Source organism: Cryptomeria japonica, unplaced genomic scaffold, assembly GCF_030272615.1.
Source record: "Cryptomeria japonica unplaced genomic scaffold, Sugi_1.0 HiC_scaffold_720, whole genome shotgun sequence".
Lineage (NCBI taxonomy): Eukaryota > Viridiplantae > Streptophyta > Pinopsida > Cupressales > Cupressaceae > Cryptomeria > Cryptomeria japonica.
The window spans coordinates 40,001-52,322 of NW_026729501.1; the positions used below are offsets into that span (position 1 = coordinate 40,001).

General features: G+C 58.7%; 1 non-coding gene across 1 annotated transcript; it reads left to right on the forward strand.

The window, feature by feature from the left end:
* The first annotated feature begins 11,890 nt into the window (after positions 1 to 11,890).
* Positions 11,891 to 12,009, forward strand: LOC131872673 (5S ribosomal RNA). Its single transcript, XR_009370786.1, has one exon. It is a non-coding gene; the product is annotated as a 5S ribosomal RNA (ribosomal RNA).
* The last annotated feature ends 313 nt before the right edge of the window (positions 12,010 to 12,322 follow it).

The following is a 12,322-nucleotide window of genomic DNA, read 5'->3' on the forward strand; positions in this document are numbered from 1 at the left end:
GGGGCGACTACCAGTGCCAACCCCTTATCCCGCGGTGCGTCCGACACACAGAAATTTCCAAGGCGGCCAAGGAGCCTCCCCGCATAGCAATCGGGGTGTGAGGTTACGGATGCAGCATTGATAGCAATCGAGGTGTGAGGCGAAGGATGCAGAAGTGAGAGCCGAGGGATGTAGCAGAGATAGCAATCGGGGTGTGTGATGCAGAAGAGATAGCAATCGAGGTGTGCGGTGGGAAGGGCCCAGCAGCCAGAATGCATGAAGCGACGGATGAAGCAGTGATGACAACCGGGCTGTGAGGAGAGGAGGGATGCAGCCAAGAAAGCAATCAGGGCTCGAGGCAAGGGATGCATCAAGGATAGCAATCATGTTGTGAGGCGAGATTCCAAAGGCTAAACGTGAGAGGCTGCAGGGTCGACTCAGAGAGGTCTATGCATGTGAGAGGCTGAAAGCAAGGTCGACTCGGAGCGGTCTATGCATCGGGCGCGCTTGGGGCGACTACCAGTGCCAACCCCTTATCCCGCGACGCGTCCGACAAAGAGAACGTTCCAAGGCGGCAGAGGAGGTTACCAGCCGAAGGATGCAGTAGCAATAACAGGTATAGTTCCGCGGCGGCCGAGAAGACTCACCGCATAGGAATCGGGATGCGAGGCGAGGGATGCGGCGGGAAGGCCCCGACGGCTAAACGGAAGAGGCTGCAGGGCCGCCTCGGAATGGTCCAAGCATCGGATGCGATTGGGACGACTACCAGTGCCAACCCCTTATCCCGCGATGCGTCCGATACACAGATAGTTCCAAGGCGGCCGAGGAGCCTCACCGCATATCAATCGGGGTGCGAGGCGAGGGATGGGGCGGGAAGGCCCCAACGGCTAGACGGAAGAGGCTTCAGGGCCACCTCGGAATGGTCCAAGCATCGGACGCGCTTGGGGCGACTGCCAGTGCCAACCCCTTATCCCGCGATGCGTCCGATACACAGATGGTTCCAAGGCGGCCGAGGAGCCTCACCGCATAGCAATCGGGGGTGCGAGGCGAGGGATGGGGCGGGAAGGCCCCAACGGCTAGACGGAAGAGGCTTCAGGGCCGCCTAGGAATGGTCCAAGCATCGGACACGCTTGGGGCGACTACCAGTGACAGCCCCCTATCCCGCGATGCGTCCGATACGAAGATGGTTCCAAGGCGGCCGAGGAGCCTCACCGCATAGCAATCGGGGTGCGAGGTGGGGGATGCGGCGAGATGGCCCCAACGGCTAGACGGAAGAGGCCACAGGGCCGCGTCGGAATAGTCCAAGCATCGGACGCGCTTGGGGCGACTACCAGTGACAACCCCTTATCCCGCGATGCGTCCGATACGAAGATAGTTCCAAGGCGGCCGAGGAGCCTCACCGCATAGCAATCGGGGTGCGAGGTGGGGGATGCGGCGAGATGGCCCCAACGGCTAGACAGAAGAGGCTGCAGGGCCGCCTCGGAATAGTCCAAGCATCGGACGCGCTTGGGGCCACTACCAGTGACAACCCCTTATCCCGCGATGCGTCCGATACGAAGATAGTTCCAAGGCGGCCGAAGAGCCTCACCGCATAGCAATCGGGGTGCGAGGTGGGGAATGCGGCGAGATGGCCCCAACGGCTAGACGGAAGAGGCCACAGGGCCGCCTCGGAATAGTCCAAGCATCGGACGCGCTTGGGGCGACTACCAGTGACAACCCCTTATCCCGCGATGCGTCCGATACGAAGATAGTTCCCAGGCGGCCGAGGAGCCTCACCGCATAGCAATCGGGGTGCGAGGCGAGGGATGCGGCGAGATGGCCCCAAAGGCTAGACGGAAGAGGCTGCAGGGCTGCCTCGGAATAGTCCAAGCATCGGACGCGCTTGGGGCGACTACCACTGCCAACCCCTTATCCCGCGATGCGTCCGATACACAGATAGTTCCGAGGCGGCCGAGGAGGTGGGGGATGCAGCGAGATGGCCCCAACGGCTAGACGGAAGAGGCTGCAGGGCCGCCTCGGAATAGTCCAAGCATCGGACGCGCTTGGGGCGACTACCAGTGACAACCCCTTATCCCGCGATGCGTCCGATACACAGATAGTTCCGAGGCGGCCAAGGAGCCTCACCGCATAGCAATCGTGGTGCGAGGTGGGGGATGCGGCGAGATGGCCCCAACGGCTAGACGGAAGAGGCTGCAGGGCCGCCTCGGAATGGTCCAAGCATCGGATGCGCTTGGGGCGACTACCACTGCCAACCCCTTATCCCGCGATGCGTCCGATACACAGATAGTTCCAAGGCGGCCGAGGAGCCTCACAGCATAGCAATCAGGGTGCGAGGCGAGGGATGCGGCGAGAAAGCCCCAACGGCTAGAGGGAAGAGGCTTCAGGTCCGCCTCGGAATGGTCCAAGCATCGGACGCGCTTGGGGCGACTACCAGTGACAACCCCTTATCCCGCGACGCGTCCGATACACAGATAGTTCCAAGGCGGCCGAGGAGCCTCACCGCATAGCAATCGGGGTGCGAGGCGAGGGATGCGGCGAGAAGGACCCAACGGCTACACGGAAGAGGCTTCGGGGCCGCCTCGGAATGGTCCAAGCATCGGACGCGCTTGGGGCGACTACCAGTGACAACCCCTTATCCCACGACGCGTCCGATACACAGATAGTTCCAAGGCGGCCGAGGAGCCTCACCGCATAGCAATCGGGGTGCGAGGCGAGGGATGCGGCGAGAACGACCCAACGGCTACACGGAAGAGGCTTCGGGGCCGCCTCGGAATGGTCCAAGCATCGGACGCGCTTGGGGCGACTACCAGTGACAACCCCTTATCCCGCGACGCGTCCGATACACAGATAGTTCCAAGGCGGCCGAGGAGCCTCACCGCATAGCAATCGGGGTGCGAGGCGAGGGATGCGGCGAGAAGGACCCAACGGCTAGACGGAAGAGGCTTCGGGTCCGCCTCGGAATGGTCCAAGCATCGGACGCGCTTGGGGCGACTACCAGTGACAACCCCTTATCCCGCGACGCGTCCGATACACAGATAGTTCCAAGGCGGCCGAGGAGCCTCACCGCATAGCAATCGGGGTGCGAGGCGAGGGATGCGGCGAGAAGGACCCAACGGCTAGACGGAAGAGGCTTCGGGTCCGCCTCGGAATGGTCCAAGCATCGGACGCGCTTGGGGCGACTACCAGTGACAACCCCTTATCCCGCGACGCGTCCGATACACAGATAGTTCCAAGGCGGCCGAGGAGCCTCACCGCATAGCAATCGGGGTGCGAGGCGAGGGATGCGGCGAGAAGGACCCAACGGCTAGACGGAAGAGGCTTCGGGTCCGCCTCGGAATGGTCCAAGCATCGGACGCGCTTGGGGCGACTACTAGTGACAACCCCTTATCCCGCGACGCGTCCGATACACAGATAGTTCCGAGGCGGCCGAGGAGCCTCACCGCATAGCAATCGGGGTGCGAGGCGAAGGATGCGGCGAGAAGGACCCAACGGCTAGACGGAAGAGGCTTCGGGTCCGCCTCGGAATGGTCCAAGCATCGGACGCGCTTGGGGCGACTACCAGTGACAACCCCTTATCCCGCGACGCGTCCGATACACAGATAGTTCCAAGGCGGCCGAGGAGCCTCACCGCATAGCAATCGGGGTGCGAGGCGAGGGATGCGGCGAGAAGGACCCAACGGCTAGACGGAAGAGGCTTCAGGGCCGCCTCGGAATGGTCCAAGCATCGAACGCGCTTGGGGCGACTACCAGTGACAACCCCTTATCCCGCGACGCGTCCGATACACAGATAGTTCCGAGGCGGCTGAGGAGCCTCACCGCATAGCAATCGGGGTGCGAGGCGAGGGATGCGGCGAGAAGGACCCAACGGCTAGACGGAAGAGGCTTCAGGGCCGCCTCGGAATGGTCCAAGCATCGGACGCGCTTGGGGCGACTACCAGTGACAACCCCTTATCCCGCGACGCGTCCGATACACAGATAGTTCCGAGGCGGCCGAGGAGCCTCACCGCATAGCAATCGGGGTGCGAGGCGAGGGATGCGGCGAGAAGGACCCAACGGCTAGACGGAAGAGGCTTCAGGGCCGCCTCGGAATGGTCCAAGCATCGGACGCGCTTGGGGCGACTACCAATGACAACCCCTTATCCCGCGACGCGTCCGATACACAGATAGTTCCGAGGCGGCCGAGGAGCCTCACCGCATAGCAATCGGGGTGCGAGGCGAGGGATGCGGCGAGAAGGACCCAACGGCTAGACGGAAGAGGCTTCAGGGCCGCCTCGGAATGGTCCAAGCATCGGACGCGCTTGGGGCGACTACCAGTGACAACCCCTTATCCCGCGACGCGTCCGATACACAGATAGTTCCGAGGCGGCCGAGGAGCCTCACCGCATAGCAATCGGGGTGCGAGGCGAGGGATGCGGCGAGAAGGACCCAACGGCTAGACGGAAGAGGCTTCAGGGCCGCCTCGGAATGGTCCAAGCATCGGACGCGCTTGGGGCGACTACCGTTGCCAACCCCTTATCCCGCGATGCGTCTGATACACAGATAGTTCCGAGGCGGCCGAGGAGCCTCACCGCATAGCAATCGGGTTGCGAGGCAGATTATTGGGAAGGGAACCCCCTGGGATGCGGCTCAAGCAGTGCCCAAAGGGACTGGAATGCGGAATCACATCGAGAGACCCAAATGCTATACGAGGGCTCAAATCGAATTATCGATTTGGCCACGACATGGACGCATCGGAACGACTACCTTTGCCGAACCACTCGCAATTGCATCCATACCGAAACCAATAGACATTTCCGTTAGAGCCCTCGCATAGCATTCGGGAATCTCGCATGCCCCTCTAAATCGACCAATGCTGGCGCTCAATGAAAATCCGAGCGCTACCACCGTTCGAGCGCCAGCATTGGTCGAGTTAGAGGGGCACGGGGGAGAATGCTCCAGTCAACACCTCCCCTATATAAGTTATTTGTCCGATTCTCGCACAACCGTAGTCTGCCTCGTCGAATCAAACAACGGTCCCAGATTCCGACTTCCGTTCCGTAGAGACCCAAAAGCTAGATGGAGGCTCGCAAGAAAGAGAGTCGGCGCATAGCAATCGGGTTTCTCGAACGTTTAGGGACCGAGCTCACTTGCGGATAGGGCAAAATCCGCCAAGCAACCCAAAAGCTAGACGGGGGCTCGAATCGAATCGCCTAGGCGGCCACAACAACGACGTGTTGGATCGACTACCAGTGCCAAACCATTCAGCAAGACTAGTCTGTGTCGAGGCCGGATAGAGATTCTCAGAGAGCGCCCGCATAGCATTTAGGAGACCTGCCGCGTCCCTCACACTCGACAAATGGTGGTGCACGTTTATAAATCCGAGCGATCCCAACCCTTTCAAGCACCAACATCGGTCGAGATAGAGGGGCACGGAGGGGGCTGCGTGAGACAACACAGTCCCCTATATAAGTTATTTGTCCGATTCTCACACATCCGAAGAATGGTCATCAAATCGGACAACAGCCCAAACTTCCGACTTCCGTCCCAGAAAGCCCAAGAGCTATCTAAAACGTTCATGGCCGGAACTCGATCGCGGCTATACCAGTCCGCCAAGCAACCCAAAAGCTAGACTGGAGCTCTAGTCGAATCACCTCTGTGGCCATTGCAAGGACGTGTTGGAGCGACTACCATTGCCGAACCATTCCGCAGGTCGAGTCCATACCAAGGCCGCATAGAGATTCACGATGAGCTCCTGCATAGCAATCAGGAGACTTGCCGTGTCCATCACAATCGATAAATCCTGGTGCAAGATTTTTGCATCCGAGCGCTCCAACCAGTCGAGCACCAGCATCAATCGACATAAACGGGCACGGGGGGAGGATGCTCGAGAACACTACCTCCCCTATATAAGTTATTTGTCCGATTCTCAAGCAGCCGAAGTCTGGTCATCGAATCGGGTCAAAGACCACAACTTCCGACTTTACCCACAATGCAAGTCATCGAATCGAACATCGGCCCCCGAGTCGGACTCCATGCGTATGTCAGGTCATCGGACCCAAATTCCGCCTTCCTGCGCATGGCGGGCCATCAATATCAACTCGGTCATCGGACCCAAACTTCGCCTTTTTGCGTATGGCACGCCTTCAAATCGGTCATCGGACCCAAATTCCGCCTTCCTGTGCATGGCGGGCCATCAACATCAACTCGGTCATCGGACCCAAATTCCGCCTTTCTGCGCATGGCACGCCATCAACTCGGTCATCGGACCCAAATTCCGCCTTCCTGCGCATGGCAGGTCATCGGACACAAATTCAGACCTCGCCAATATGCCTACGTATCGAATCGGTCATCGGACCCAACTTCCGACTTCATCCATACTGTAGGGTCTTTGAGGTTGGCGCGGTGCGCTCAACCCAGGGAGTCGACCCATCGAAGCATACACCTCCCCTATATAAGCTATTTGTCCGATTCCCACACCTGTGTAGTTTGCACCTCTGACCAGGACATCGACCCCAACTTCCGAACTCGACTGCAACGACGGCACCAGCGCCTTGGTGCGCACCTTGCGACGCACAGTCCCAACATTCGCCTTCCTGCACATGGCAGGTCATCGGACCCAAATTCCGACCTCGCGAGTATGCCTACATATCGAATCGGTCATCGGACCCAACTTCCGACTTCATCCATACCGTAGGGTCTTTGAGGTTGGCGCGGTGCGCTCAACCCGGGGAGTCGACCCAACGAAGCATACACCTCCCCTATATAAGCTATTTGTCCGATTCCCACACCTGTGTAGTTTGCACCTCCGATCAAGACATCGACCCCAACTTCCGAACTCGCCTCCAACGACCGAACCAGCGCCTTGGTGCGCACCTTGCAACGCACAGTGCCAACATTCGCCTTCCTGCACGTGGCAGGTCATCGGACCCAAATTCCGACCTCGCGAGTATGCCTACATATCGAATCGGTCATCGGACCCAACTTCCGACTTCATCCATACCGTAGGGTCTTTGAGGTTGGCGCGGTGCGCTCAACCCGGGGAGTCGACCCAACGAAGCATACACCTCCCCTATATAAGCTATTTGTCCGATTCCCACACCTGTGTAGCTTGCACCTCCGATCAGGACATCGACCCCAACTTCCGAACTCGACTAAAAAGACCGCACCAGCGCCTTGGTGTGCACCTTGCAACGCACAGTGTCAACATTCGCCTTCCTGCACATGGCAGGTCATCGGACCCAAATTCCGACCTCATGAGCATACCTACTAATCGAATCGGTCATCGGACCCAACTTCCGACTTCATCCATACCGTAGGGTCTTTGAGGTTGGCGCGGTGCGCTCAACCTGGGGAGTCGACCCATCGAAGCATACACCTCCCCTATATAAGCTATTTGTCCGATTCCGACACCTGTGTAGTTTGCACCTCCGCTCAGGACATCGACCCCAACTTCCGAACTCGCCTGCAACGACCGAACCAGCGCCTTGGTGCGCACCAAAAGTGCGCACTTTTGGAGGGCACTTTTGTGCGCTCCAAAGGTGCGCACTTTTGGAGGGCACTTTTCTGCGCTCCAAAGGTGCGCACTTTTGGAGGGCACTTTTTGGAGGGCACTTTTCTGCGCTCCAAAGGTGCGCACTTTTGGAGGGCACTTTTTGGAGGGCACTTTTCTGCGCTCCAAAGGTGCGCACTTTTGGAGGGCACTTTTTGGAGGGCACTTTTCTGCGCTCCAAAGGTGCGCACTTTTGGAGGGCACTTTTTGGAGGGCACTTTTCTGCGCTCCAAAGGTGCGCACTTTTGGAGGGCACTTTTTGGAGGGCACTTTTCTGCGCTCCAAAGGTGCGCACTTTTGGAGGGCACTTTTTGGAGGGCACTTTTCTGCGCTCCAAAGGTGCGCACTTTTGGAGGGCACTTTTTGGAGGGCACTTTTCTGCGCTCCAAAGGTGCGCACTTTTGGAGGGCACTTTTTGGAGGGCACTTTTCTGCGCTCCAAAGGTGCGCACTTTTGGAGGGCACTTTTTGGAGGGCACTTTTCTGCGCTCCAAAGGTGCGCACTTTTGGAGGGCACTTTTTGGAGGGCACTTTTCTGCGCTCCAAAGGTGCGCACTTTTGGAGGGCACTTTTTGGAGGGCACTTTTCTGCGCTCCAAAGGTGCGCACTTTTGGAGGGCACTTTTGTGCACTCCAAAGGTGCGCACTTTTGGAGGGCACTTTTCCTGTGCTCCAAAGGTGCACACCTAGGTGAGCACCTTCGACCACACCTTGTAGCACACCAAACTCTGACTTTCGACTTCATCCGCAATGCAGGGTCTTTGAGGTTGGCGCAATGCGCACAACCAGGGGAGTCGACCCATCAAACCCAACACCTCCCCTATATAAGCTATTTGTCTGATTCTCATACATGCGTAGCCTGCAGGAGCAATTAGGACATCGACCCCAACTTTCGGCTTCTAAACGAAAACAAGGTCTTTGAGGTTGGTGTAATGCGAACAACTAGGGGAGTCAACCCATCAAACCCAACACCTCCCCTATATAAGCTATTTGTCTGATTCTCATACATGTGTAGTCTACAGGAGCAATTAGGACATCGACCCCAACTTTTGACTTCTTAACGAAAACAAGGTCTTTGAGGTTGACGTAATGCGCACAACCAGGGGAGTCGACCCATCAAACCCAACACCTCCCCTATATAAGCTATTTGTCCGATTCTCATACATGTGTAGCCTGCAGGAGCCATTAGGACATTGACCCCAACTTTTGACTTCTTAACGAAAACAAGGTCTTTGAGGTTGGCGTAATGCGCACAACCAAGGGAGTTGACCCATCAAACCCAACACCTCCCCTATATAAGCTATTTGTCTGATTCTCATACATGTGTAGCCTGCAACAACGATTAGGACATCCACCCCAACTTCTGAATTCGTCTGCGTTGACCGCACCAAAGGTGCACGCCTTGGTGCTCACCAAAATCCGACTTCCGACTTCTTCTGCTATGCGGGGTCTTTGAGGTTGGCGCAGTGCGCACAACCAGGGGAGTCAACCCACCGAATGCAACACCTCCCCTATATAAGCTATTTGTCTGATTCTCATACATGCGTAGACTGCAGCAATGATTAGGACATCCACCCCAACTTTTGACTTCTTAAACAAGACAGGGTCTTTGAAGTTGGTGCAGTGCACACAACCAGGGGAGTCGACCCATCAAACGCAACACCTCCCCTATATAAAGCTATTTGTCCGATTCTCATACGTGTAGTCTGCAGCAGCGATTAGGACATCGACCCCAACTTCCGAATTCGTTTGCATTGACCGCACCAAAGGTGCACGCCTTGGTGTGCACCCTGGAGTGCACTTTGGTGCTCACCTCGGTGCACACTTTGGTGTGCACCTCGGTGTGCACCAAAGGTGCGCACCTTGGAGCGCACCAAAGGTGTACACTTTGGAGCGCACCACATAGGGTCTTTGAGAGGTTGGCGCAGTGCGCACACCAAGGTGGGTGTTGAGGTGCGTGCCGAGGTGGGTGGGTGCTAGGGTGCGCTCCATGGTGGGTGCCAGGGTGGGTGCGTGCTAGGGTGGATTCCAAAGAGGGTCATAGGGTGGGTGCCAAGGTGGGTTGGTGATATAGTGGGTTCAAAGGTGGGTACTAGGGTGGGTTCCAAGGTGGGTCACAAGTTGGGTGCCAGGATGCGTGGGTGTTAGGTTGGGTGCCAAGGTGGGCTCCTGCGTGGGTGGGTGCTAGGGTGGGTTTCAAGGTGGACGCGAGGGCGGGTGCCAAGGTGGGTAACAAGTTGGGTGTTAGGATGGGTGAGTGCTAGAGTGGGTGCCAAGGTGGGTGGGTGCTAAGGTGGATGCCAAGGTGGTTCACAGGGTGGGTGGGTTCTAGGGTGAGTTCCAAGGTGGGTCACAGGTTCAGTGCTAGGGTGGGTGTCAAGGCGGGTGTCGAGGTGCCTGGGTGCTAGGGTGTGGATGCCAATGTGGGTCATAGGGTGGGTACTAGGGTGGGCTGCAATGTGGGTGCCAAGGTGGGTAACATGCTCGGTGGGTTCTAAATTGGGTGCCAGGGTGGGTGTGCACCCACCTTGCCCGAGGTGGGTGCCAAGGTGCCAGTGTGGGTGGGTGCTAAGGTGGATGCCAAGGTGGGTGAGAAGGTGGGTGATAGGTTGAGTGGTAGGATGGGTGGGTGCCAAGATGGGTCACAGGGTGGGTGCAAGGGTGGGTAGGTGCTAGGGTTGGTGTCAGGGTGGGTGGGTGCTAGGTTGGGTTCCAAGGTGGGTGCGAGGGTGAGTGTCAAGGTGGGTCACAGGTTAGGTGCTAGGATGGGTGAGTGCTAGGGTGCAAAGGTGCCAGGGTGGGTGCTAGGATGGGTCGATGCTAGGGTGAGTGGCAAGGTGGGTCCACAAGTGTCAAGGTGGGTGCCGAGGTGGGTGCCAAGTCGGCGACTGCTATGGTGGATGCCAAGGTGGGTCACGGGGTGGGTGCCAAGTTGCTAGGTTGGGTTCCAAGGTGGGTGCCAACGTGGGTGCTAGGGTGCGTGGGTTAAAGGGTGTGTCACAACGTGGGTGCCAGGATGGGTGCGCACCCACACTGGCCAAGACGGGTGCGGGTGCAAGGTTGGGTTCCAAGCCCGGTCACAGGCTGGGTGCTAGGATGGGTGGGTGCCAAGGTGGGCACCAGGGTGGGTGCACCCACCCTGGCCAAGGTGGGTCACGGGGTGGGTCCTAGGGTGGGTAACGGGGTGGGTACTAAGGTGCGTGCCAAGGTGGGTCATAGGGTGGGTGCCAAGGTGGGCACCAGGGTGGGTGTGCACCAACCCTAGCCAGGGTAGGTCACGGGGTGGTTGTCGGGGTGGGCGTCAAGGAGCCAAGGTGGGTGGCAAGTAGCCAAGTTGCGTGCCAAGGTGGGTGTCGGGGTGGGTGCCAAGGATCCAAGGTGGGTGCCAAGGAACCAAGGTGGGTGTCTGGGTGGGTGCCGAGGTGGGAGCCAGGGTGGGTCCCAAGGTGAGTGCAAAGGTGGGTGCCAGGGTCAAGGTGAGTGCCAATGTGGGTTCCAAGGTGCCAGGGTCAGGGTGAGTGCCAATGTGGGTTCAAAGGTGCTAAGTTGGGTGCGAGGTTGGGTGCGAGGGTGGGTGGGTGCCAAGGTGTGCTAGGTGGAAGCCCGGGTGGGTCGGCATCCCATGGGTGTCGAGTTGGGTGCCTGATGGGTGCTTCTTGTCAAGTTTTAGTCGTCGGGACTCATTTCGAGCCTTAGAGGTCGTTTCTTGTCCGGTTGCCCTGTCTTCGACCTGGGAACCCAATTTTGGTCCTCGGGTCCCATTTTTTTTTGTCTCGCATCCCACTTTTGGCCTGTGGCCTTTTCGGGGTCGATTCTCGTTTTGGGCATCAGAGCATGTTTCTTCTCCTAAAACCCAATATTTGTTTATTAAGTCTCGGAACACATTTTTGTTCTCGTGGACCCATCATGGGTCTTGGAACGCATTTGTGGTCCTTGGGTCCCATTTTGCATCCCGAAACTTGTGTTTTGGTGCTTGATCCCTATTTTGGGTGCCCACCTTGCACCAAGTGCGCACCCGGGGCAAACCGAGCGCCTTGGTGCACCGGGGCAAGATCGAGCGTGCACCCGAGGCGCCCCGAACATGCACCAAGGTGCACTCGGCCCACATGTGAGCGCAGGTCGTTGCGCCCGAGGTGGTGTGTGGGCACCGCGTTGCAGACGGGACACTGCACGCACACGACGCCCCCTCCAGGTGCACGCACGTAGGCCGGGCCGGGTGCACACCCGACGCCCTAGCAAGGTGCGCGCACCCGGGCAGGGCTCACACTTGGCGAACGGGGCGCACTTCGCGAGGGAGGGTGTGCACCTCGACGGGGGTGGGTGGCCGGGGTGGATTCGCACGTGGGTCGCGGTTTGCTAAGTACACACTGCGACAAGCTCATAACGGGTGCGATCATACCAGCGTTAGTGCACCGGATCCCATCAGAACTCCGCAGTTAAGCGCGCTTGGGCCGGAGTAGTACTGGGATGGGTGACCTCCCGGGAAGTCCCGGTGTTGCACCCTTTTTTAGTTTTTCGCCGGGCGTCGCAATGCTATTTGAATAAACCTTTTGCCCGTTTGCGTTCTCGTCGGGGCCGGGCCGGGCCGGGGTGCGCTGCCCGCACTACCGCGCGCGCGGGGGCGACACCGAGCGCGCACCCGAGGCGCCCCGAGCACACAGGCCACGGTGCAACCCGGGCGTTGTGCGCGCACCCCGGTGCGCCCGAGGTGCTGCGCGCGCACCCAGGTGAAATCGGTGTGCACCTCGGCCAGTGCGCGCTCGGTCGAGTCGCGCACGTTGGCCAAGGTGCACGGTGATGTTTCTTACTCTAAGGTT